At 43.4% G+C, this 26773-nt stretch overlaps 1 pseudogene; it reads right to left on the bottom strand.

Annotated features, from left to right (window-relative positions):
* Positions 1 to 24426: 24426 nt before the first annotated feature.
* LOC148113414 (uncharacterized) lies at positions 24427 to 26732 on the bottom strand (annotated as a pseudogene).
* Between the last annotated feature and the right edge of the window lie 41 nt (positions 26733 to 26773).

Below are 26773 nucleotides of genomic sequence, written 5' to 3'. Positions count from 1 at the left end.
CCTGACCATCCTTGTTCCTGGTGGCACCTCTGTATCTTCATGTCTGCTGCTCTGGCTGCCTTGGTGGATGCTGCTCCTTTTGCATTTGAAAGGAGTGGCAGGCACCGGTGCGCCTTCCACAGAGCAGCGCTACTGCCGGTGTCCTTTCTGTTAAAGAGAGCTAGGCACTTTGGGCCATGGCCTAAGTTAGGCCAGGAAAAGGAAAGGAGAAAGGCCAGCTTGGAACTGGTTTTCCATCCAGACTGGCCTCCCGGCTGCTCATTGACTGGGAGGGGAGGGAAGGGGAGAGGCGGGACCGGGCCGGGCATGGTGAGGCACATACAGCCAGTTTGTGGAACTGCACAAAAAGTTAGCTACCGGTTCTAGCAAACTGCTACGAACCAGCTGAATCCCACCACTGATTTTACATCTCTAGCATGGCCCAGTTTAGAAATGTACATCTAAGTATTATCATTGCACTGATAGTATCTCATTTTTGTCCAGCTCAACTGTCATCAACAAATACTGACTGCTCAGAAAGGAGCAGAACCACTGCAACAGAATTCCTTACCTTGCAAACAGCCCAGGAAGGTATTGTGACTGCTGATATAAAATACTGCTGAGAAAGACATTTCTGTCTTATGACTGGGTCTAAATTCCATTTGAAAGGAGTTTTTTGAAGTCTCCCATATAGCTGGTTCCCACCACCTTTTCTATATACAAGTGCTACTTATTCAAGACTGCTGAATCTATGGAGGCAATCTTAACCTATAACAGCCAATCTATAATAGACATTTTAGACCTAAATACTATTTTATTAGTGTAGATGATCTGTCAATAAGTCTCATTCTGCTTTCTGAATATATTTGCTTATACAATCCTATCTTGGCGACGTTTCGACAAGGTCCCACTCATCATCTTCAGGCTGGTATCTTCGGCTTTGTGCATGTGCAAACAAAGTGTGATCGGAAATGCCATCTCTCTATAAATACTGGTCGGAAGGTGTGGAGTGCTGGCTTTGTTGTTGTAAGTGGGTTGGGTGGCTGTGTTGTTACATCTTGATTAGTTGATGGAGTTGATGTTTGCAGATTAGTCAGCTGTTTCATAACATCCTGTGTGGGCGAGATCCTAGCTGTGTGCCCATTAGGCTTTTGTGTTGTAACAACGTGGATAATGGGCCATGTGGCAGCATCCTGAGCTCCAGTGTTGTGACATCCTGAGTCCTGAGCTGCAACATCCTGGGTAGTTGGCATGTTGTAACATCCTGAGCTCCAGTGTTGTAACAACCTGAGTTCTGTGATGTACTGCCTTGAGCAGATGGCTGCGATGCAACGTCCCGGGCTTTGGTCTGGCTCCAAGTCTGAGGTCTTGTCATGTGCTCATGGAGTGTGTTAGTTTGCTTTGTGTGGGGATCGGAGGCAGGCGCAGCAGCTGGCGATGCCGCCACAGAAACAGAAACAGCTGACTAATCTGCAAACATCAACTCCATCAATTAATCAAGATGTAACAACACAGCCAACCAACCCGCTTACCACAACAAAGCCAGCACTCCACACCTCCCCACCAGTATTTAAAGAGAGACGGCATCTCTGATCATGCTTTGCTCGCACATGCATGAAGCCGAAGACACCAGCCTGAAGATGACGAGTGGGACCTCGTCGAAATGTCGCCAAGATACTCCCAATCTTACACGGGAAAAGACCCGAATACACCAAGACTTGCATACACACACACACACACACACACACACACACACACTATATGTATATGTATATGTATGTATATGTATATGTATATGTATATGTATATGTATATGTATATGTATATGTATATGTATATGTATATGTATATGTATATGTATACAGTAAAGGTTCCCCTCGCACATATGTGCTAGTCATTCCCGACTCTAGGGGGTGGTGCTCATCTCTGTTTCAAAGCCAAAAAATAGCCAGCGCATGTATATATATATATATGTATATGTGTATGTTTATGTGTATGTGTATTTGTATGTGTATATGCATATGGTAAAGGTTCCCTTCACACATATGTGCTAGTCGTTCCCAATTCTAGGAGGTGTTGCTCATCTCCATTTCACAGCTGAAGAGCCAGCGTATTTATGTATATGTATATGTATATGTATATGTATATGTATATGTATATGTATATGTATATGTATATGTATATGTATTTGTATATGTATATATATATTTTCCCATTTAAACTGGGAAGAGGAATGGTAATTTGTTGCAGTACTGTTTTAGGTTCATTGTGCACTGAAGCCAGGAGAAATGTTATTTGTTTACATTTTAGTTTTCCGCTGGTTCATGAGAATTTGTTTTTGCTAAATCAAATAATTGCTTAGCAGTGAGTAATTGAGGAATAGTGGGTTTCAAGCACTTAAATAAGTGGCCTTCTGTCAGAGTACCATGTGATCTAGCCAGATCTGGGCGGTGTGGGGGGGAATAACCAAGTATTGTCAAACGTGCTTTCTCTCTCTCTCCCTCTCTCCCTCCCCCTCCCCCTCTCTCTGTGTACTTAGCTTGGTTAACACCTGTAGACAGATAAATGGAAAAAGTTTTTCCCTAGAGCTATTAGTCCATATGAAAGAGTTCATTTGATGAAGTAGTATAAGCTTTTAAAAGTTTACATTACCTCATATTTAAGATGCCATAAATGCTGTTTTACTTAAAGTTGTAGTTTACTATTCAATCCTCCTACTCTTCTTTTTCCTCTCTCCCTCTTTCTTACCCCCCACCCCACATTACTTTGCTTTGTTGACCTCAGCATGTTTAAATAAAGTTTTTTTTAAAAAAAGGAAGAAATGAGTTTTGTTCTTTACTGTAACAATCTGTGGTTTAAAAAAGAAACACAAACCTTCATGTTAAGTGTGAATGGGAACTATTTAAAATAAAAATGAGCCAGCATCTTGTATTTAAGATATTTTTTTTAAAAAAAGAACTTGCTCAACTTTTTTTTTTAAAAAAAGTTTTTTATTTAATAATTATTAAAAACATTGGACACAGTGTGACCATCCTGGTCTTAACATACCCATACATATTCTTTCCATAACAACAAATATAATTAATATTTAACATACTGTTGGATTTTTCCAAGGCTTCTCCTTTGGGCTCAAATTTCCCGGCTGGGAGAGCATCGCTCACATGGTGGAGCGTTATCTGCATAGCGAAAGAAATTGGGAAGGTCGTTTTTCTAAACATATGCATAGTTTTATTCTTCTGAGATGATCCTGCATTCTAATTACTATGGAGTTTTATACGTTTATATTGATCTGGCACTGCCTTGGTGGTGTTCCCATCCTACAATACATAATTATTATTATTTTTGTGTATGTGTTATATAGAGACACCTATATCTTCCTCTTTTTTAGCTGGATCCAGATCTGAGTAAATTTGTACTCGTGGTCAATCTGGACCATCATGAGGGCTGCTTGATGGTTTCCTACCTTAGTTGGGGATGGTTTGGCTTACAAGTCCTTATGCAGCTGAGGCAGGGAGGGATGCAGTGACAGAGACAACAGAGGCCTCCCAGTACATAGATAGTGACTATATCTGTTAGGACAATTTTGAGCTGAGAGAAGTCTGGTAACCAAGAAAAGAGTCAAGAGAAGTCTAGAGATGACTGGCTATGGCCAATGTTCTGTGCCAGTTCTTCCAGGTGCTTGACTTCTGTGTCTACAATTTTTGAGCTTTGTTCCAAGTCAAAACAGCACAATCCTTTAAATTCTTTGCAGCCATGGTTGTGTTTTAATAGTAAGTAATCAATTGCTGCACAATTCTCAAGGGTGGCCTCCCTGACTTGTCTCAATTCTCTGTTTAGGGCTCCAATGCATGGGAAGTCGAATTTAGACCTTTTGCTAGGGTGCATGCCAGGCTATTCAGATTTCTAGAATTTCAAACTGCTAGTCCTGGCACTCCCACTAGTGAAATAGCCAATGAAACATATTCTGCTTTGGTGAGTAGGCTCACTTGAGAGTCACAGTCTGCCTCTAGGAAATGAAAAGTCCTCCTGTGTCATCTCTGTAGTGATGGCATTAGCATGGTTAGCTTCCCTAGGGTGCAGGGCCCCCCTGTGGAGTTGGCTGGTAGGTATGAGTAGGCTTGTAGGCCACACAAGATGAACCAACCATGAGGCAGCCTTAAGAGAAGGGAAACTGCTCTGTATTATTGCATTTTACTTCTGTATTATTTAAATTAATGCAATTTCCATCTCTCATCTTGCTACATCCCTGGATTTTAAAACACCAAGGTGAGGTGGAAATGGCAGCTACATGGAGGGTATACATGTCCTGCTCTTTTTCCCTGGAGATGTTGCCCCACTCATAAATGGTTGAATATGATGGTGTAATAAGAAGGTGTCTAAGCCTAGTGTCATTGAGTATTGCTTGGGGTCCCATTGCTGCTCCCATTAAACATGTTTTTAGGATGTTTTTCACTGATTTTCCTCCTGCTAAACAGAATTCTGTGGTGTTAAGTATTTCTCTTGTTAGGTATTCCCAGATGTTTCCCTTTTCTGGGATGAAATTTGGTTTTAGGAACACTGTTGTTTGGGTTACAATCAGTAATATACAATATAGGTTACATAACATGCTTATAACAGATTTCCCCTTTTCCATTGTGCAATCTGATCCCTCCCCCCCACCTTATTAATTTAAAAAAAAAGAGGAAAAATGTAAATATATATAAAAAGATAATCAGAACGGTGCTAATAAATAGGTATTACAGTTCAAGTTCGTTGTGTTCAAAAAATGCTTGCAATGTCCATTGTTCTGTGTCTGGGTTTTTCTTCAGCTTGATTGGAGGGATTGCTGGTGTTGTCCACCACTGCTGGTTTGGTGTGTGTCCAGTGTATCCAGCTGTCCTTCTCTGCCACTCTGATGGCTGCCTGGGTTGCTAGTAGAATTTGGTAAGGTCCCATCCACTTGGGTTGCAGTGGTGAATTCCTTGTGAAGAATTTTATCCACACTCAATCACCTGGCTTGAACAGGTGCAGGTTTTCTTCCAGGGGCAGCACCTGGGTTAGGGCACTCTGCGTCCACAGGTCCTGTAGTCTCCTATGCAGGGCTGAAAGGTATGAAGAGAGAACCATATCCCCCTTTTCTAGGCTGAGGGACTGTGGATCGAGGCCTTGTAGTGTGTCAGGTGGGCGCCCAAAAAGAATCTCAAAAGGGGAGATTCCCATATTCCTTCTTGGCCTTGTTCTTATATGGAATAAGGCAATGGGCAAGACTTGTGGCCAAGAGAGGTATGTCTCCTGACAGAGCTTGTCCAGTACTGTTTTTATCTCCCTGTTAGCTCTTTCAACTCCGCCCAAGGAAGTGGGCGAATAGGGGCAATGGAGGTTCTGGGTAATACCTAGTGCCTGGTATATGTAGTTAAGGATTTGGGCTATAAAATGTTTACCTCTGTCCATATCCAAGACACTTGGTACTCTGAACCTAGGGATGATATCTTTGATCAGGTGTCTGGCAGTTTCGAGGGCTGAGGCATGGCCAATGTGTTAACTGGTCTCTACATACTAGGGCATATTGATATCCATAAGCTTTAGGCAATTGGATATAGTCTATTTGTACTCGTTTGAAAGGTCTTTGTGCCCATGGTCTACCTCCCTCGTGAAGGCTCTTCCTGATGTGTTATTATTGGCTTGGCATATCTGACATGTGCTGGCTACTCTGGCTGCCTCTGAATATATTCTGGGAGCATGCCATACTCTCCTTGCTGCATCTGCTATTGCCTGAGTCCCACAATGGCCTTTTGTATGTAGCCTCTGACAGATTAATCATATGAGGCGACTTGGGGCTATTGGTCTGCCATCGGGGACTCCAAAATCCATTTGTGAATGTAGCACCTAATTTCTTCTCCCATATTTGGGCTTCTCCTTCCTCGAGAAAATCCTCATAGGGAGTGTCAGGGTCTGCTCTTAAGGCTGGGACAAAGATTTCCTCTGGGTGGGGTTCTGTGGCCACCCATTTTACTGTAGTATCAGCGTATTGGTTCCCTTTTGTAATCAAAGAGTCATCCATTTGATGTGCCTTACAGTGGATGACAGCTATCTTTGTAGGTAATTGTATGGCTATTAGCAGTTGTGAAACAAGGTTGGCATGGGCAACCTTGTGAACCAAGGTTGGCATGGTGACCAGCAGATGTTAAAAACCCCCGCTGTTTCCACAGAGCTCCCGTAGCATGGCATACTCCAAAAGTGTATTTGGAATTGGTATATATATTAGTAGACTGGTCACTAGCAGCTTCGCAAGCTCTTGTTAAAGTGATGAGTTCTGCCACTTGAGCGCTATGTGATGGGGAAAGTGGTCTTGCCCAAACTATCTCATGGACGGTGACTACCACCACTCCAACGACCCTTTTACCCTGATGAATAAATGAGGAGCTATCGGTAAAAACTTCAAGGTCTGGATTTAGCAAAGGGGTGTCGGTTAAATCTGGGCGTGGGAGTTCTGTGTCCTGTATTAGGTGGAGGCAATCATGGAGGCAGTCATCTGTTTATTCTGTGGGGAGTAGAGTGGCTGGATTCAATTTGCTACATCTTTCAAGTGTTATGTGGTCTAAGGTGAACAATTCAGCCTCATATTGTGCTAGGCGTTGTTGTGTGAAGGCTTGGGTTTGGGACTTCAGAAGAATGGCAAAAACCTTGTGAGGCACCTTTAGTGTCAGAGGTTGTCCGAGAACCAGGTCTCTCGTCCTCTTTACTAATTCAACGGTTGCCGCTACTGCTCTTAAGCAGGGGAGAGTTCCTTGGGCTACCAGATCTAATTTTTACTGAGTAATACACCACTGGTCTATGTCCTTGACCAAAGTGCTGGGTCAGGACTCCAGACATGATGCCTAATTGTTCGTGAATGAATAGGGTAAAAGGTTTTTTGTAATCAGGAAGACCTAGTGTGGGAGCCGATGCTAAGGTTTTTTTTATTTTTAAAAGGGTTTCTTCTAGGGACTTGGTCCATATTATGGGATCTGGCATGTTCTTTGTTAATTGTATTAAGGGTTTTGCCAGTTCCCCAAAGGACGGGATCCAGGGACGACAGAATCCAAGGACACCGAGGAGGGCGCTCACTTGCCTTTTTGTATGAGGGCTTATCATTGCTAATATAGTTTCCTCCTGGCTTGGAGCCAGTTTTCTTACCCCAGGGCCAATAACGTAGCCTAGGTATGTCACTTCCTCTTTCAGATATTGTAATTTGGTGGGGGAGGCTTTATGTCCTCATTCTGCCAAAAATTCGAGTAGGTGAAGGGTGTCCCTTTTGCATGCCTGCTTGCTGCTGGATGCTAGCAGGAGATCATCCACATATTGGATTAGGGTCGATTGTTCAGGCAGCGTGATGGAAGATAAATCTGCCTTTAAGATCTGTGAGAATAAGGTGGGGGATTCTGTATAACTCTGTGGCAGGCGGGTCCATCTATATTGCTACTCTTCCCAGGTAAAGGCAAAAAAGTATTGCGAAGTCTGGTCCACGGGGATACTAAAGAAGGCAGCACACAGATCAATGACCATGAAATGGGTGACTGTAGCTGGCACCTCTGTAATAATCGTAGCTGGGTTAAGCACTATGGGGGCTCGAGGGATCACATGAATGTTAATGAGGCTTAGATCATGAACAAATCTATAAATGGGATTCCCATCTCTATCTACTTGGGATTTTTTTACTGGGAAAATTGGAGTATTACATGGGGATGTGCATTTCCGTAGGACGCCTTGTTCTAAATAAGCCTTTATCAGTTTGCGTATCAGCTCAATTGCCTCTCTTTGTATTCTGTATTGAGGGATACAAGGGGGGTTTCCTGATTTTACTCTTATTTTAATTGGGGTGGCTCCTTTTAGGAGTCCTACCTCTGTGGAATCCCAACCCCACAAAGATGGTGGAAGATCCTTCAGATCCACATGAAGTGGTGAATCATGTATGGCTAACAGAAAAGTTCTTTTTTTTTGGGACATCCAGCACTAGACCTCCTGTTCCACACTTAATGGTCACCCCAGTTTTGCACAGGAGGTCTCTCCCAAGAAGGGAGATTGGAGACCATGGGCAGATAGTAAATGAATGGGTCAGTGAGAAGGGTCCTATTTCAACTTCTATCTCTTTTATAAATTTAATTGGAATGGTTTCCCCCCTATCCCCATTATGCTGTCTTGGGCTTCTAGTAGCACAGAATTTTTGTGGGGTGGCTTAGCAATTAGAGAAGCCGTTGCTCCGGTTTCAACTAGGCATTCATATTTTGTGCCGGCTATGAGGAGGGAAATCATAGGTTCACTTTCTAGGCCATTCCTTAGGGGAATCGCAAGCCCTTGAAAGGTGGCTGTAAACTCACTATCCTCTTTCCCTAGTCATAAGTCATGTGGGTCTGTTTCCGGTCTCCAATTATGAGTGTCCGAATCGTCCCATTCATTGTTACGGGAGGGACAGTTCCTAGGAAATGGTGCTGAGGGTGTATTTCTATGATAGTTATTCCCCTGTTCGGCAGGGTAAAAGAAACCATTTCTCTGCCTATCATTCCTGGGTGGTTTCCGAAACTGGTGGAGATGGGGGTGTTGACTACAGTACTGTCTGGAGTGTCCTGATCCTCCATATTTAAAGCAGTGCTGACAAGCATATGGGGGATTCTTCAACTTGTCGCACCTCCAGCATAGGCGTTTAGTAGGATTTGATCGCGTTTGTGGGGGCTTTGCATAGTTATGCATGGCCATGAATATTTGCAGTTCTTCCTGTCTTTCTATCTTCCTCCTCCTGTCTCTTTCTCTTTCTTTCTCAGTTTCTTTTTTCTCCTTTTCCTCCTCCTTTAGTTTGTCCCTCTGGTCATAAATGAAGTTGGTGATTCGAAGCAACTCCAATATGTCTAAGGATGACCAGTTGGACACTATTCTGTGAAAATGATCTTTAATATATTGAGTGGATTGGTCAATGAAGGCAGAGGCTAATATCCTCTGGTCCTTCTGGCAGCTAAGATCTAGATGGGCATAAGTCATAGCTGCCTTTGAAAGTCGAACCCAGAAGGCATCTGGAATCTCTTGGTCTCTGTGGATAACCCGTTGGAATTCTGACTGATTTAAGGGTTTCTTTCTAATCTTCTCCAAAGCTTCCATTAAATTTTCTTTTGCCCTGGTGTATGTGTCCCAGTGGTTATCATCATTATAGTCCCAATCAGGCTGCTCTAGTGGCCAAGTGACTCATGCCTGGGCAGCTTGGCCCGGGGCCAATATAAGTGGTCATTTTGCAATTTGTTCAGTCTTCTCAAATAATTTTAGTAATTCATCCTTCGTTAGGAAGACATGCAGTAGTTGGTTCATGTCTCCCCATGATGGGTTATGACTATCTATTATTGCTTTTATAACTGTTTGGGGAATAACAGGCAGGGGCATCTTACTTCCAAATTACTAAATCAGAGGCCGAGAAGGGTGTGTGTGTGTGAGGATATACTCAAATTGGCCCCTCTGTCTCCTGGGTACTGGTTTACTTAGCAGAGGTGCCATAATTTTCCCTTTCTTTTTATCCTCATTGTTGGTTGGGTTTTGTTCTGTTAGTGATTCCCTATTCCTAGCTAGTTCTGCCCAACAGTACTAATAGGGTATGTGGTTGGGCTTTAATTTTGGTCTAAGTGCTTTTAGTATCTTTATATCAAAAGTACCGCTGTCAGGCCAAATCTTGGCTTGTCCACCCAACAGCTCTGGAAGCAAACAACAACCAGAAGGAAACGAAGCGGTTTGCAGCGTCTTTAATCAGGTTAAGCACAGCAACACAGGCAGGAGTAAGGCACAAGCCGGCATTGATGTTTAAAGTTAGTGCTACACACAGCCGCTGTGTAGCGCTCTTTATACACTTAGTAACAAGCAATTTACCATTTGGCAATCAAACAGTTAACACCACACCCCCCTTCCCACTAGCTTGCTTGATGATAGGGCGCACTTTCTGTTACATCACAAGGAGGCGCCATTCGCAAGCTTTATGCTCCACCGAGCTCCAATGAAAGCATTCGTTTCTTTTGTGCTTGAGCGGCAAGGTCCCTCCAAACAGCTGGGAGCACGTCACTGGAGTTTACAGCTGCTCGGCCCCTTCTCATCTTCCTCCCCAACAATGGCGAGACCCATCTGGGGCTCGACACCAAATTTGTGTCCCGGTGCCATCTTTTATCAGTGCCCATTTTCTACACAATTTCCTGGCTTTCCTTTTACTCATGCCAGCTAAGACTGGGGTCATCCTGGCATCCCAGGCCACAATCAACTCAAAATCAAAGGGGATTTTCCTTTGCCCTCAAGCTACAGCTTCCCATGATCCTTGAAATGTAAGGTTCACTTTGGCTTAGCCGGGCTATCTATCCTCATCCAGTTTTCAGGAAAAAAAAGATTCTGGGAAGGATTTCGATTCTCTCACGAAGTACGGGGCCACCTTCCTAGTTAGGGAATTCGTCTAGGTTTTTGGATCAAAAAAAGAGATCTGAGAGGACCTGGCTGCCCCTCCACCGAGTACTAGCACCTCCCCTGTCTATATACATATACTCAGAGTTGCTCTCTTTAAAGACACCAGAGACTTTCTTTTCCTTATATTACCCTTTTACTTTCATTCAATACCGGCTCAGCTTCTGTTCCCTTTGAACACAAAGTCCCACATTCGGTGACCCCCCTTGCTTTCTCTATCCTATCGGTCACGGCTCGGTGGAGCTAGCAGTAGGCAGAGGTGTGGCTAGAGGTCGCTCAAAGAGGTGGAATCAGACTGTCATTCAGGTGAACCCCCCCCCCACATTCGCACAATTTAAGCGGTACTCACCTACTTTCAAGCAGCTGTTGAGCACAATGCTCAAAACCTCCCTTTACTACCTGATGCCACCCAGGCAGGGTCCGTGGATTTTTCCCGTGGACAAAATGGTCCGTGCCGGCTGGGTTGGATCTCTGGGCCCCGTCTGGTGGCTGGGCTGGCTGGGAGTCCCTTCGTGGTTGCCAATATTATTGGATTTTTCCAAGGCTTCTCCTTCAGGATCGAATTTCCCGGCTGGGAGAGCGTCGCTCACGTAGTGGAGTACTATCCACATAGAGAAAGAAATTGAGATGGAAGCGAGCTGCATGAAAGCGAGGTTTCTTTATTTAGCAGGAAGTTCAATCTAGCCGTGGCGAGGATCAGCGTTCCTGGGTGGGCCAACATCAATATGAGGTAAGCATACATTTTTATATTCTATTTTACAATGGAAGTTCTTTGTTTTCTTTTGTGTGCATGCTCGCTGATTGTCTTGTGTTTTCTTATTCTAGTTTCCTTGATTTACTTAATGCTGGGTAAAGTTTCAGTTCAAGAATTATCTGGGCATGTGTTCCTGTCCTTCCCATGTTTTATTGCTCTGTCTTTCACTCTAAGCTAATCATGTCATTATCGATTAAGCCCTCATGCTCTTATCCTCTAGTCCTCATGCTCTTAGCTGATTGTCTTGTGTTTTCTTATTCTAGTTTCCTTGATTTACTTAATACTGGGTAAAGTTTCAGTTCAAGAATTATCTGGGCATGTGTTCCTGTCCTTCCCATGTTTTATTGCTCTGTCTTTCACTCTAAGCTAATCATGTCATTATCGATTAAGCCCTCATGCTCTTATCAGATCGTTCGGACTACTGATTAAATCCTTGTTCTTTGCCCTGAGCTGATTATCCCTTTTATTTGTTATCCCTATTTCAATAGTTTCTTTCCTGGCATATCCTGGTCTTTATACTGTCTTCGTGAGTTCTCTTTTGTTTCCTAATAGCCCTGATGTTCCTGTGTTTCAATTTTGGGAAGGTCATTTTTCTAAATGTATGCATAGTTTTATTCTTCTGAGCTGATCCTGCATTCTAATTACTATGGAGTTTTATACGTTTATACTGATCTGGCACTGCCTTGGTGGTGTTCCCATCCTACAATACATTGCTACTTTGTTCTTATATACATAACCCTTGTCTTCATTTACTATCTATTTACTATTTGTTTACTATTTACATTTATTAATACTATTCAGTACTAATTCTACAAGCCCTAAATCTTTTTTGTTCCAACTCTTTTTCTCCTTTCCAACCAATAATACACTTTATTCCAGATTTTATAGTATTCTGTCTCATTCTTGTTTTTGAGTTATAGTGTCAGCCTGTCCATTTCTGCACACATCACAATCTTCCTTGTTATTTCTTCTTCTGGGGGAATTTTTTCCTTTTTTCCAGTATTGTGCATAAACCAACCTTGCTGCTGTTGTCACATGAAGTATTAAGTATATTGATTCTTTGCTATAATTCCCTTTTATGATTCCTATTAGGAATAATTCTGGTTTTAGGTCTATGTTTTGTTCTAATATCTCCTCCAGTCATGCCTTAATTTGGTGCCAGAACTCTCTGGCTTTTTACATAACCACCAGTGGTGGGTTGCTCCTGGTTCTGTCCGGTTCTTTAGAACCGGAAATAAAAATGGCGGGAGGCTCCGCCCATCCACCTGGACATCATAATTGACAAACTGTGCATGCATAAAAGCTTCTGCGCATGTGCAGAAGCACACACACATGCGCAAAAGCGCACATGCATGCTCCTACTGCAAACCAGTAGTAAAGGTAAGTAGAACCCACCTCTGATAACCACCACATGTGGTAGAAAATTGCATTTCCAACATTGTGGTGATAAGTTCTTGTTCATTTTCGGTAATCTTGTGTGTGGGAGGTGCCACCCGTAAAACATTTTATACAAATTTTCTTTGTACGCAGTGGCCATCATTAGTTTCCTGTTTCTCCCATAGATCCTACCAGTCATCTATATTAATATTATAACCAAAATTTTGAGCCCACTTTACCATGGTTTCCTTCACTTGTTCTTCCACCATTTTATATTCCAATAGATATGGATAAATTTTCCTTATTGCCTTTTTGTCCATTCCCAATAAGTTTTTATCTAATGCCATCAATTCTTTTTTAATACCCCATTCCTTTTTATTGTTTATATAGCGTGATTTAATCTGTAGGCATGCCCACCATTCTAATTCTACCTCTTTGTCTTGTAATTCTTTTTTAGATTTTAATTCCCCTCCTTCATTTAAAATCTCCTTATATGTGACTACTTTTCCCAGGTTGACAAAATTTGGATGTACTAGCACCTCTAATATAGAGAGCCAGACAGGAATTTCCAAATAATTCTGTTGTTTTATTTTTGTCCAAACTTCAAGAACAGCTTGTCTGACTTGATGCCTTTGTACTGATGTGTTTTTTGTCTTCTATCCCACAAGAATGCATGCCATCCTATTTGCATATCATACCCTTCCAATATTAATAACCTCCTATTCTTTAAATTTATCCATTCTTTCGCTGATGTGAGTGCAGTTGCTTGATAATATCTTTCCCAACCTGGTAATCCAAATCCTCCTCTTTCTTTGGCTTCTTGTAATAATTTTAGTTTGATTCTGGGCCTTTTCCCCTGCCAAATAAACTTAGACATTATTTTATCCAGATTTCTAAAGTATTCTTTATCTAATTTTATGGGTATGTTCTGAAATAAGAACAATATTTTTGGCAAGATATTCATTTTTACTATTGCAATTCTCCCCATAAGGGAGAGTTGCAGCTTTCCCCATCTTTCCAAATCCACCTTAATTTGATCATTTAGTTTATTGTAATTGTCCTTTTTAATTGTTATACATCTTGCCGTTAGTAGTATTTTTGAAATATTTTACTTTTTTCGCTATTTGGAGACTCTCTGTCAGTTCCTTTTTCTGTGTTTTAGTCATGTTTTTGACTATCATTTTGGTTTTTTCCTTATTTACCTTCAACCCAGCTACTTTCCCATATTCGCCCAGTACTTCCATAAGCTGCCGACTAGATTGTAATGGCTCTCCTATAATAAATACAAGATCATCTGCAAAGGCTTGTAGTTTGTACATTTCTTTCTTAATTTCCAGTCCTTTAATTTGTTTGTCTTTCTGAATTATTCTTGTTAATACCTCTAAGGTTAATATGAATAATAGTGGTGATAATGGACATCCTTGCCTTGTGCCCTACTAAATCTTAAAATTTTGTGTTACTTCCCCATTTATTATGACTCTTGCCTCTTGATTGGAGTATATTGCTTTAAACACATTTATAAACACATTTATATATGAATTCCATATATTTTAACTGTTTCAATCTAAAATCCCAATTCACATTATCAAAAGCTTTTTGTGCATCTAGAAATATCAATGCCACTTGTGTCTCACTATGCACTTCATAGTATTCTAACACATCCAGTATTGTCCTCATATTATTTCTTATTTACCTTTTTGGCAAAAAAACATTTTGGTCAGGATGTATAAAATTATTCAGATATCTTTTTAGTCTTTCAGCCATTTTTGCCATGAATATTTTGTAGTCCGAATTCAGCAGTGATATAGGTCTATAATTTTGGATTAGTGTTAAGTCAGTGTTCTCCTTTGGAATCAAAGTAATATTTGCCTCTGCCCATGAGGCTGGTGCCTTTGCTTCTTTATACAAATATACAAAACTATGGGACACTGGAAAGGCATTTATGAGAAGCATTGCAATTGCATATATGGCCAAAGAAAATAAAAAGAAGAAACAATGACAGGGAAATTTAGAGGAGGAATATAGAAAATTAGAGACACAACTACAAAAGGAACGCCAAAGAGGAGACTTTAAATAACAAATGAAGGCTATTGCTTAACGCATTGTAAGCTGCCCTGAGTCTCTGGAGAAGGGCGGCATATAAATCAAATTAAAAAAACAAAAAAACAAATGGAATTGATTAAACATAAATTGAATATTCTCAAAAAAGAAGAACTAGCACAACAAATAAAGCAGAGTAAACAAAGCTTTTTCAAAAATGGAAATAAGCCAGGGAGATAAACTGAAAAAACAGAAAGAAAAAAGGTTGATTATTAAATTACAAAATGAAGAGGGAAGTATATACTACCAAAATGAAGAACATAAAAATATAATCCATGATTTCTATAAAAAACTATATAAGAATGATGATGGTAGTACAGAAGAAAAAATACATTTCAAGAAAACTGAACTACCCAAAGTCCTAGAGGAAATAAAAAACATGCTGAATGAAGATATAAGAATGTCTGAATTAATAGAGGCAATTAAAAAACAGAAAAATAACAAAACGCTAGGTCCTGACCGGTTACCATTGGAAATGGTAGGGCACCATTGTTGCAGGAAAAGAAACGGGACCAGGCCAGCTCTTCAATGCAGGAAAGAGTTTATTGTGCACGGTTCAGACAGCTCAAAGGCAAACACAAAGTCTGAACATTGATGGCTTCTTCTGGCCAGGTATTTATACAATTTAAAGGCAGAGTTATTACAGAGAGTGATACATTTCACACGTAGAAGCTGCCCTTTCATCGATCTCTGGGAAAGGAAATAACAATCCTGTTCTCACAGGCTCAGGTTCTCAGCTCCGGCACTCAAGACATAATAAAGAGGAGATAAGAGGCTTGGAGACGCCTCAAGGGCAGTAAAGGAAGCAGTATTTCTCATCTGGGGATATGCATGACATTTGGGATACAATAAACAGTAAACCACAGGATGTAACTGTTTAGGGTCAGTTTGCCCTTTTACAATTCTGTACCTACGTCAAATACCTTTTGCCAGCTTAGCACCTTGGCACGGAAGAGGCACTTCTGTCTTGACCAAAGATTTAGAATTATAATATTTGAATTTTGTCCCAATATCGGATCTTAGCCTAGCTCACCATCGGTCTGCCAGGGCACACCCAACCTGCTGCTGATGAATGAATGAAATAAATGGTGTGTGCTTGTGCAGCCGGCGCATGGACCAGGGCGGCAATGGCGGCAGCACATTCAAGAAGGAGAGCAGCTCCAATAACTTTGGGGTGCTTGCCTTCCCTGGCAGCCAGCCATGGGAGAAAGGTAAGGATATGCCGCATGGTGAAGGGAGAGTGGGCAGTGGCTCCAGGGCAAGGCCAGAGTCAGGGAATGGTGAATTCCCTGACCCTGTTGAGGCAGGTGGTGAGCAGGCAGCAGCTCCAGGGCCTCAGGGAATGGCGCATCCCTGTGTCTCGGCCCAAGGCGACAGGCGAGCAGGCAGTGAACAGGCGGTGAGCAGAAGGTGCCTCTCGGGCCTCGGGGAATGGTGCATCCCTGGGCCCCAGCCCCTGACCCAAGATGAAAGGCAAGCAGGCAGCGAGCGGGTGATGAACAGGTGGTGAGCAGGCGGCAAGTGGGCAGCGAGTAGGTGGTGAGTGGGTGGTCAGTGGGTGGTGAGCAGGTGGCGAGTAGGCAAAGGCTCCATGGCCTCAGGGAATGGCACATCCCTGGGCCCTGGGCCCTGACTCAAAGCAAAGGGTGAGTGGGTGGCGAGTGGGTGGTGAGCGGGTGGTGAGCAGGTGGCGAGCGGGCAGTGGCTCTGGGGCAAGGCTGGAGTTTCTTTCTGAGCGCATCACTTCTGCCTGTTAGACCACTTCCTGAAGCTGGCAGCTCCACAGCCAGCCGCTTTCATTTTTCCCTCTTTTTCCTCATGGGGGGCTTGCGTGGTGGCACCAGCAGAAGTGCTGCAGGGAAGTGGCCCAACAAGCAGAAGCGCTGCACCCAGAAAGAGAAGGGCAAGAGGGCACAGTGGGCTGCAAAGGCAAAGGAAAGCTCTGGGGCGGCAGCGGCGCTTCAGGAGAGAGGGCGGATGTCCTGGGGCTGCACATGCAGTGTCGCCACCACCACCTCTCTTGGCCCCAGTGCATGCTCAGAGGCTCAAAAAACCAGAAAGTAATAACTTCTGGGTGGGTGGATGGAGCCTCAAACTGCCATCACTACCAGTTCTCCGAACTACCGGCCATCCTCACTACCAGATCAGCTGATCTGGTCCGAGCTGGGAGCATTTCACCCCTGATTTAGAGATCCCATGAAATCTGGAATGATAGTTTTAAAGGGAATTCTAGTTGTCATGGTAAACTATGAAGGTTGCCTGGTGCCTAAAAAGGTTGATAAACTCTACAACAAGTAAAATTACTCAAGGGATGGGGTGCATAGTAGTCCTACTTTCTGGCTTTAATTTTATTGTGCCATATCAGCTACTATAGGAAAAGAAGCTTGCATTATACCTCTTTTAGTGGTTACCAGCTGTTGAAGTATTGGAACTGAATTGATTTTGTTTGTTTAGATAAAGTTAAAAAATGTTGGAAATAGACACCCAATATCCTTAAAAATTAGAGCAATTATGACAGCCAATAGTGTTTATACATAATTATGCTGCAATTAGATTTAATTTTGGTGTGGGATATAATTGTTATTGTATTTTACACTGGTTGGACTATAGATTTTAATTAATATCTTTCCTTTGTTCTTTTTTGTAAGAAGCTACTTTAATCCTTTTCTACTTAAACTAAGTTGAACTCTTTGGCACTTTGACCCCAAACAGGCAGCAGAAACAGAAGTCATTGCCACTGATTATATACAGGGGGGTGGGGTGCTTCCAGTCATATGTGCTGCAGAAGAACAATTTTGTAGGAGAGAGTTAAATAAATATGTCTTTAAGCAAGCTGTTGTGTAAAAACATGGTTGTGGATCGAAGATACACAGTTAAATGGTTTTTACAAGTGTAGCTATATAACACTGATCTTAATTTCAATTTTTCAGAAAAAGGACTTTTGGTAAATTGGCTTCTCCTAATCAATTGAACTTCTTACCACTGTTGCACATAAACTACCCATCTTTCTTTTGGACATAATCTGCCTTTCACTCTGAACTATATTTGCATTTCCTAACCAGATGTTCAAAGCAAAGTGATGTGTGCTGACCTAAAATTTAAATTTAAAAAAATACAGGAGGAAAACTTTTGAAATTGGAACAAATTCCTTATTCTGCTTGCATCAAAGAAGGTGACATAATATCCCTCTTCCCTGAATATTTCAATTAGAAAACAAATTATCTTTCATTCTCCTTTGTGATAAAAGTAGGAGAAATATACTTTGGATTCTAATTCACAATGAACCCATGTCCAATAATGATGGAATCTGAGAAGTGTGCCTTCTCTGTCACCACACTTAATCTCTGGAACAGCATTTCCCAGATATTTAAATGGATCCTATCCCTGCTATTTTTCAAGCAAAATCTAAAGGCTTACTTTAGGCTAGAGTGAATGGAAGCTGTGTTATGAGTGTTCCCTCCAAAGTAACCATCATGCTTTTTAAATTAGATTTTATACATTTTGTTGTTCTTGTTTGTCACCCAGAGTTATTTAGTATTGTATAGTCTTTTAAATACAAAGTATAAATGAGCAAACAAGCAGATTTCGATTTTTTGTACTCCTGATGGATTGTGAACTTCTTTGATCCTAGAATATTGCAAAACCATATTGAACATTGCATGTAAGCTTAGAGTTCTTTCCATAGAAGGACAAATTAGTTTGTTGATGCTTTTAGTTTACAGTAAGAACTACTAAGTAGGGATATACATCACTACTAATAGAAGAGAATATATGTAGCCCAGGCTTGAACAGTGAAGTCTTTGGCGTTCTCTGAGCTTGGTTGTCTGCTTGCTGACCTTTCATTAGCCAACTTGGTATCATCATCAGTATACTACTTCACTACTCTGGCTTCATCAATTGAATTTGTACCATAAGTGTTTTTTATCTCTCACTATTCACCTGGCTGAAAAAAAATACAGTGGAGGCTTCCGGTGGCGACATTGTGGCAGTGCACAGGAAAGAAGATGGTCTCCGTTCTTTAACTCTGATTTTTTCATGATTGGGTACCCTTTGGGGCACAGAGAGCCTGGAGAGGCATGTGAAATAAAGAGGAAGCCTGGGGGGTAGCGAGGTGAAAGGCGATGACCCACTGCAATGAAAGGAAACCCCTTAAACCTGGCATGAAAGAGTCTGCTATTGTGAGATGGCAGACCCGAGGGCATGACTAGTCACAGACAATGCAGAAGCAAGGATATATCTAACAGACTGTCTCATTGAAGTGAGTAAAAAATCCCAAAACTGTAATAGAAGAGAAGAGCCTACTGAAAGAGTAAATCCGTGATTTTTGGTGAAAGAAGGAAGCTCAATTTGCAAGGGAATCCTCAAAGCAAGTGGCGACCCAGTGGGAAGAGCTGTGAGCCAGCAAATTAAAATAACTAAAGATTGAGAGAAGGGAGACAAAGAACTTTGTGGCAAGAGCTTTAGGAGGAGAGGAGTAGCAAGAAAGTGTCTGGGAGAGGATTGGAAGGTGTAATTTGAAACCCAGAATGAAGAAAGAGTGAAAATAGAGGAAAGAGAAAAGGGAGGTGGTACAACAAAGACAAGAGACGGAGGAGTGAGCAAGATGAGATGACGGGCGACAGACAGCTAGAAGGCAGAGAAAAATTGGTGATTCAGGAGAGCAGCAAGAGAAGTGAAAGCAAATTGAGATGGAGAAGGAGCAGTACGTAGCAAAAGGTTGGAGAAAGTGGAGAAGGTGGAGAGAGACCGGGACGCAGTGAAGAGAGAGACAGGTGTGAGTGAAGAGATAGAAGGAAGAAGCGATATATTGGAGGAACAGACAGAATACAAATGGCGATGTGGAAGGACCGGTAGGCAACAGAAGGTCGGAGAAAGTAAAAGAGACAGAGAGAGGATGAAACACGGTGGCAAGAGTGACAGGAGTAGATTGACAGCAGACGGAGGAAGATTAGAGAAGGAAACTGCCTCCTTAGAGAGACTGTGAGGCGAGTAGGAGGAAAAAAAGAAAGTGAACTGTGTTGGAGAAGGAGAAGAGAGGTCCAGGAGTGGAAGAGAAAGGAGGGACAATGGATATAGAAGAGAAAGAAAAACGAAGAAACGGCGGTTCAGAGAGAAAGTGTGAAATTAATAGGCTGCTAGCTAAATAAGGAAACATTAAAGGGATTAAATGTATAGGCTATATATAGATACTTAATATACAGATAAGAGTTACATTAATAATTGATTTAGAGTTATAAGTATATTTTATTTACAATTAACTGACTGATAGTTTTTTATATATATTAATTAATTTGAGTATTGAGAAGATAATACTTATAGATATTTATATAAATATATAGTGAACAGAACAGAATAGAATAGAATAAAACTTTATTACGGTCATCGACCAGCAATAGACATACAATAAATTAAAAATAATACTGACATTAATTGTGAATAATAACATCTCTGTTATGAAAATACATGATCTCAAACCTAATTTACATGCATGTAGAGCCAATAAGTATGTGAGTAAATGTATTGTTATAGATATCTCAAAAAAATTGGCACCAGTTCAGTCCGAAGACCCATCGGTTGGTGGTTTGTCAGTCGGGGTTTTCGCGGGGCTCATCAGAGCCCACTATTTCCCCGACTGTAACACCGTGGTGCAAACCGGAAGTCTGGGTAGGGATGGGGGAAGAAGAGTTCCTCGGGCAACTGAGAGGAACAGGCAAGTTCCTCGGAGGCCAGAGAGAATCCTCTGAGTTGGCGGTGGGGGGAGGCAGCCATGGCAGCTGCCACAAAGCCTCGGCAAACCGGGAAAAGATTCATGCAGGAGGGAAGAAGAAAAGACGATGTGCTTCGAAGCTGGGTGAGTGACACCAACCCAGGCGAGAAACAACGTAACAGCATGGATTTTTACAAATAAGACCCCAAATTTTAAATAGCGGCTGAAGATCTTGGAGGCTTGAGGTTTTGGTAAAGCAAAACCTCCAAACCTTTGTTTGGAAACAAAGACCCATTAAAGATTTTCTTTTAGTATAAACTGAGTTGGAAGAATTGGCTTTTAACAAATTAGTAAATTGGGTTTTTTTTTTTTTAATTGGAATGGAATTGAGAAGTGTTATTTCAGGATTTAACACCTTTGGAAAGTTAAAGAGAGACAAAAGGATGGTTACATAATAGCTATAAAATGGAGATTGCTGTGACTAAGCGGAATGTGGATTGTAGAGATCCTCCTTCTGTTTGGAAAAGAAATACTTTGAATTGCTATCTACCTTGGTTTACTTTGAAATTAACTATAAACTTTTGGATTTTGGAGATTCCTATTCTGTCTTTGGGTAATTTTACAAAGAAAGAAGTAATACACTGGATTTATTAAAACTGAAACTAACTGGCTTAGCAACAAAAGATGTGGCGCAGGAACAAAAGAAAAGAATTTGATGGATTTTACATGGAGCAGATGTTACAAAAGAATTAAAGTGATATATAGAGTTTCTAATATGGAAATATGGATTTTGAAGTGGAACATTTATGGACAGATAGGGAAATGAAGAAATAAAGCAGATAAAATTAAAATGTAATGTTTAAAAACTAAATGTATAAATGATTTTTAGATAAAAACAGGAGGGCTCCTGAAGTAATAAAGATGGAAAATAAAAGAAGGTAACTAAAATAGAGGATTGATGTATAGGTGGTTAAAAATGATATTTTTATGAAAACATAAGAGTATATACTAATATGAGATAAGTCTAAGAAAATTTATTGTTTGATGTAACATGTTTTAATTCTAATTTGTAAACAAACTTGAGAATGGTAAATATGACTGATTAATGTATTACTGGATGAAAACATAAGATACACAGACTTAAGTAACAAGTTGTGATCGAACTCAATGTATGCTGGAAATGATTAATATTATGAAATATGTTGAGAATTAATTTGGAAGGCTATACTGGGAAATAGCTAAATACTATTATTTAGCTATTTCCCAGTATAGCCTTCCAAATTAATATATACTGCAAGGAAAAAATTAAAAGAAGAGATGCTGGGTACCAGCGAAACAAGTGTTGGAGTTCTGGAGGAGAATATGCTGGAAATCAGCCAAAATAAAATATACTGGAAATCAGCCAAACAATAGTTGGAGGCTTGGAGGAGATTATGCTGGAAATCAGCCAAAATAAAATATGATGGAAATCAGCCAAATAATAGTAGGAGATATGGAGGAGGATATGGATTTTGGGATAAATCTGTGTAAAATGAAATGTGTAATAGATGATAAGCGTGAGAAAATTAAAGGTAAATTGATAAAGTTTAAGATTTAAAGATTTGATGAAATGGGCCTAGAGATTAAGAAATATGGATAGAATTTTGTCCTATAAATTGAAATAAAAATAGAGTTGTACTTAATTTGAAAATAAGATTTGTGGTGATAAAATTATAAGGTAAATAATTAGATTAAGAGGTTAGAATATTTTTTAAGATTAGTGTTTTGATATTGATGTTAAAAGACGTACTGAAGGGAGCTTGGGAAAGAACCAGATATAATTTGGATTTATAAATGGCTATAAAAATGAATTAAGTTTATCTGGAAATTAAATTTGTGGTGATATAATAGAATTTTATTTTTTTATTTTTATTTTATTGAATTTGTATACCGCCCTACTCCCGAAGGACTCAGGGCGGTGAACAGCCATGGAATAAAACATATAAATACAAAATTTAAAATAAATTAAAACGAATTAAATAATTTGGCTGAACAAATTTAAAACCCCAATAATTTAAAACCAGATTTAAAATTTCCATTTAAAAAGGGGAAAGACTTAGGTCAGGCCGGCTTGGTGAAATAGGAAGGTCTTAAGCGCGCGACGGAAGGTACGCAGATCCGGGATCCTCCGTATCTCCGGGGGGAGCTCGTTCCAGATAGTAGGTGCCTCCACAGAAAAGGCTCTCCCCCTGGGGGCCGCCAGTCGACATTGTTTGGCCGACGGCACCCGGAGGAGCCCCTCTCTATGGGAGCGTACTGGTCGGTGGGAGGCTATTGGTGGTAGCAGGCGGTCCCGTAAATAACCAGGTCCTAAGCCATGGAGCGCTCTGAAGGTGATAACCAAAACCTTGAAGCGCACTCAGAAGACCACCGGGAGCCAGTGCAGCTCGCGCAGGAGAGGTGTTACATGGGAGTGCCACGTCGCTCCCGTCACCACCCGCGCGGCCGCACTCTGCGCCAGTTGGAGCCTCCGAGTGCTCCTCAAGGGGAGCCCCATGTAGAGAGTGTTACAATAGTCCAGACAGGAGGTGATGAGGGCATGAGTGACCATGCGTAAGGAGTCCCGATCTAGAAAGGGATGCAACTGGCGAATCAGGCGAACCTGATGAAAAATCCTCCCGGTCACGGCCGTCAAGTACTCTTCTAAAGACAGCCGTGAGTCCAGGAGGACACCCAAGTTGCGAGCCCTTTCTGTGGGGGCCAATGATTCGTCCCCAATAGTCAGCGATGGCACCAGCTGACTATATCGGGACGTTGGAAACCACAGCCACTCGGTCTTGGATGGGTTGAGCCTGAGCCTGTTCCTCCCCATCCAGATCCGTACAGCCCCCAGGCACCGGGACATCACTTCAAGGGCATCGTTGGGGTGGTCTGGGGTGGAGATGTACAGCTGGGTGTCGTCAGCGTACTGATGGTACTCCACCCCAAAACCACGGATGATCTCGCCCAGCGGCTTTACATAAATGTTGAACAAAAGGGGTGAGAGGACCGATCCTTTTGGCACCCCACATATAAGGGGCCTCGGGGTCGACCTCTGCCCCCCCCATCAACACAGACTGCGACCGGTCAGAGAGAAAGGAGGAGAACCACCGTAGTACAGTGCCTCCCACCCCCAACTCTTCCAACCGGTGCAGCATGATACCATGGTCGATGGTATCAAAAGCCGCTGAAAGATCTAACAGGACCAAGACAGAGGAGCACCCCCTGTCCCGAGCCCTCCAGAGATCATCCACCAACGCGACCAATGCCGTTTCCATGCTGTACCCAGGCCTGAAGCCCGACTGGAACGGATCTAGATACGTTGTTTCATCCAGGTACTGGGGGAGCTGTCGTGCAACCACACTCTCAACAACCTTCACGACAAAGCAAAGGTTGGAGACTGGACGATAGTTAGCCAATACTGCCGGGTCCAGGGAAGGCTTCTTGAGGAGAGGTCTCACCACCGCCTCTTTCAAGGTGGCGGGAAAGACACCCTCACCCAATGAAGCATTTATAATCCCCTGGAGCCAGCCTCGTGTCACCTCCCGGGAAGCCAGCACTAACCAGGAGGGGCACGGGTCCAACAAACATGTGGTCACATTCAGTCTACCCAGAATCCTGTCCATGTCCTCAGGGGTCACAGGATCAAACTCATCCCAGATAACATTCTCAGGACCTGCCTCCGTCATCCCCGCTGGATCTACCCAGTCAGAGTCCAGATCTTCCCGAATCTGAGTGATTTTGTCATGCAGACACTGAACAAAATCCTCAGCTCTTCCCTCCAAGGGGTCCTCCCGCGCTTCCTGGTGGAGCAGGGAGCGGATCACCCTAAACAGGGAGGCTGGGCGATTATCTGATGATGCAATAAGAGCAGCAAAATGAGTACATTTTGCTGCTTTTATCGCCACTAGTTAATTCTTAATATGAGATCTTACCAGTGTCCGGTCAGATTCAGCACGACTGGCCCTCCAACTACTCTCTAGGCATCTTTTCCAGTGCTTCATCTCCCTTAGCTCCTTGGTGAACCAAGGAGCCAGGTGAGATCGACACCGGGTCAGAGGCCACAAAGGCACGACTCGATCCAGAGCTCCAGCAGCTGCCCTATCCCAGGCGGCCACTAGGTCTCCAGTCGAGGCATGAGCCAGAACCTCAGGGATTGGCCCAAGCTCCATCTGGAACCTGTCAGGTTCCATCAGGCGCCTGGGGTGGTACCATCTTGTCGGTTCCGCCTCCCTGCGGCGGGGTGCAGCGGTTCAAAAGTCGAGGCAAAGGAGAGAGTGATCCGATCATGACAAGGGCTCGATGACTATATCCCCTATCTCGAGATCACTCAGCCACTGTCCTGAGACAAAAGCCAAGTCCAGCGTGTTTTCCCCCGCATGTGTAGGGCCATGAATTAACTGGGTTAGGTCCATAGCCGTCATGGAAGCCATGAACTCCTGAGCCGCCTCAGATGCCTCACCCACGGACGGCAGGTTGAAATCCCCCATGACCATAAGTCTGGGGGTATCAACCGCCACTGTGGCGATAACATTGAGAAACTCGGGCAGGGCTGCTGCCACGTGGCAGGGAGCCAGGTACGTGATCAGCAAACCCATCTGAACCCCATGACCCCACTTCACAAGGAGAGACTCACAGCCAGCTGTCTGAGGGACAGTGGCCTCCCTCGGCCTAAGGCCTTCTCTAATAACAACCGCTACTCCCCCACCCCTCCCCTGTGACCTCGGCTGATGGAATGCGTGGAAACCTGGTGGGCACATTTCTACCAGAGGGACCCCTCCCTCTGGGCCCAACCAGGTCTCCGTAATACCCGCCAGGTCCGCTCCCCCCTCCTGAATAAAATTACAAATGAGGGGGGCTTTATTTACTACAGACCTGGCATTGCACAACATCAGTCGCAGGCCCAGGCCCTGAGGGTCTGTGCAACCTGGAGAATGGGTGGAGCCTTGGGGGCCGGAGCACTCCACCGCTCGAAGACAGCAGGCGCGCGCTCCCTCCACATGATATGGCCCCTTGCTCCCGCCATATCTACCCCTCCCACTCACAGTACCGATGGTAAAAACACAATCTGGACAAGCTCGACCCCCCCGGCACCCCCGGATCCCCTACCCCCCGCCGCACGTCATGGCCAGGCCCGATCCTCCCCTTAGTGGGTTATCCCCCAAACCCACTACTCTAGTTCGAATCCTACCCTCCCCCCTGGGACCCCTTAAAATTTATCCAAAAATTTACATAGAAAACCCCTCAACCCCCTCTTTGCCACATGCCACTTCTCTGGGTTCCAAAGCCTGTCATTGAGGTAGGCCCTCGATAACGTGGAGGGCCAGGCTTGCGAGAGTGGGGAGTCTCGCAGACCAAGAAGCTGAGACCTTAGATACATTAAAAGCCCTGAGGTAGTAGTGAGGCATGGCCAAGGGCTCCATTATGATAGTCCAAAAATTGTCCAGGAAAACAAGGCAGGTTGACCATAACGAGAGAGTCTTCACTGTCCTCTCACAGCAGTGGCGGAGTCCTATGTTCCAACCAGCTCAGGGTAATCCTCCAACCAGCCTCTCATGCTGGTCGGCCAACTGGCCATGGGGAAGATGGTGCATCCCATTCGGTGGTGAAACGATGATAAGATACCGACTCCGTTCAACCTCCTGTAAACTGCCATTTTCCATACAGCCAGCGTACTGGATGACAAACAGAGCCAGGTCCAAAGTCTCCGGGAAAAACTGTCCACAATGTTCATACAGGCGGTGTATAGCTGGGTAATATAGGCAAGTGGGTGGATGGAAAACAGGTGGGAACCGCCTCCACGAAACAGAAAACTGGCAGGGCAAGCATGTTAGTTAGTTATCGGGCCTAGTAATGGCCCAGTGGGGGAAGGAGGAGGGAGGGGGGAGGGTTGTCCGAGGCGCCGCAGTAACCACTCCGACAACCTCTCAACCCTCCTTAGCCCCCCCCAGGTCTCCAGCCACCCTATCTATGCCCAGTCTTAGCCCCCCAGTAGTTATAAAGGGGGCCTCACCATAGGGATTGAAAATTGGGAGTTACCCCAAAGCCCTATGGCGGCCCGAAGTTCCCAAATATTACAGATTTTAACGATGGAGGCTCCCACCTCATGATCTTTCTCGGCTACATCACTCCAGTCCTCTCAGCAACTAGCTGCTGCAGCGGCGTCGGTGGAGGGGGGGCGGAGGCGCAGGCCTCCTCGCGGGCACTACCAACAGTCACGTCTTCAGTTCTTCCTCGTCTCCTTTGATGCCCACCTCCTCCCCCAGCGTCCAACTCCACTACTCCACCGCGGGGGGGGTGCAATCTGCGATGATGCCAGCGCCCCACCGCAGCCTCCACCGCAGCCGCCGCCCCAGCCATCGTGCCGGCAGGCTCCCCAGCATGTTTCATTGCCGCTTCAC

This window comes from Pantherophis guttatus, chromosome 5 (assembly GCF_059756535.1).
Source record: "Pantherophis guttatus breed Tessera chromosome 5, ASM5975653v1, whole genome shotgun sequence".
In the NCBI taxonomy this organism is placed as follows: Eukaryota; Metazoa; Chordata; class Lepidosauria; order Squamata; family Colubridae; genus Pantherophis; species Pantherophis guttatus.
This window is presented reverse-complemented; position numbering and strand designations above follow the sequence as displayed.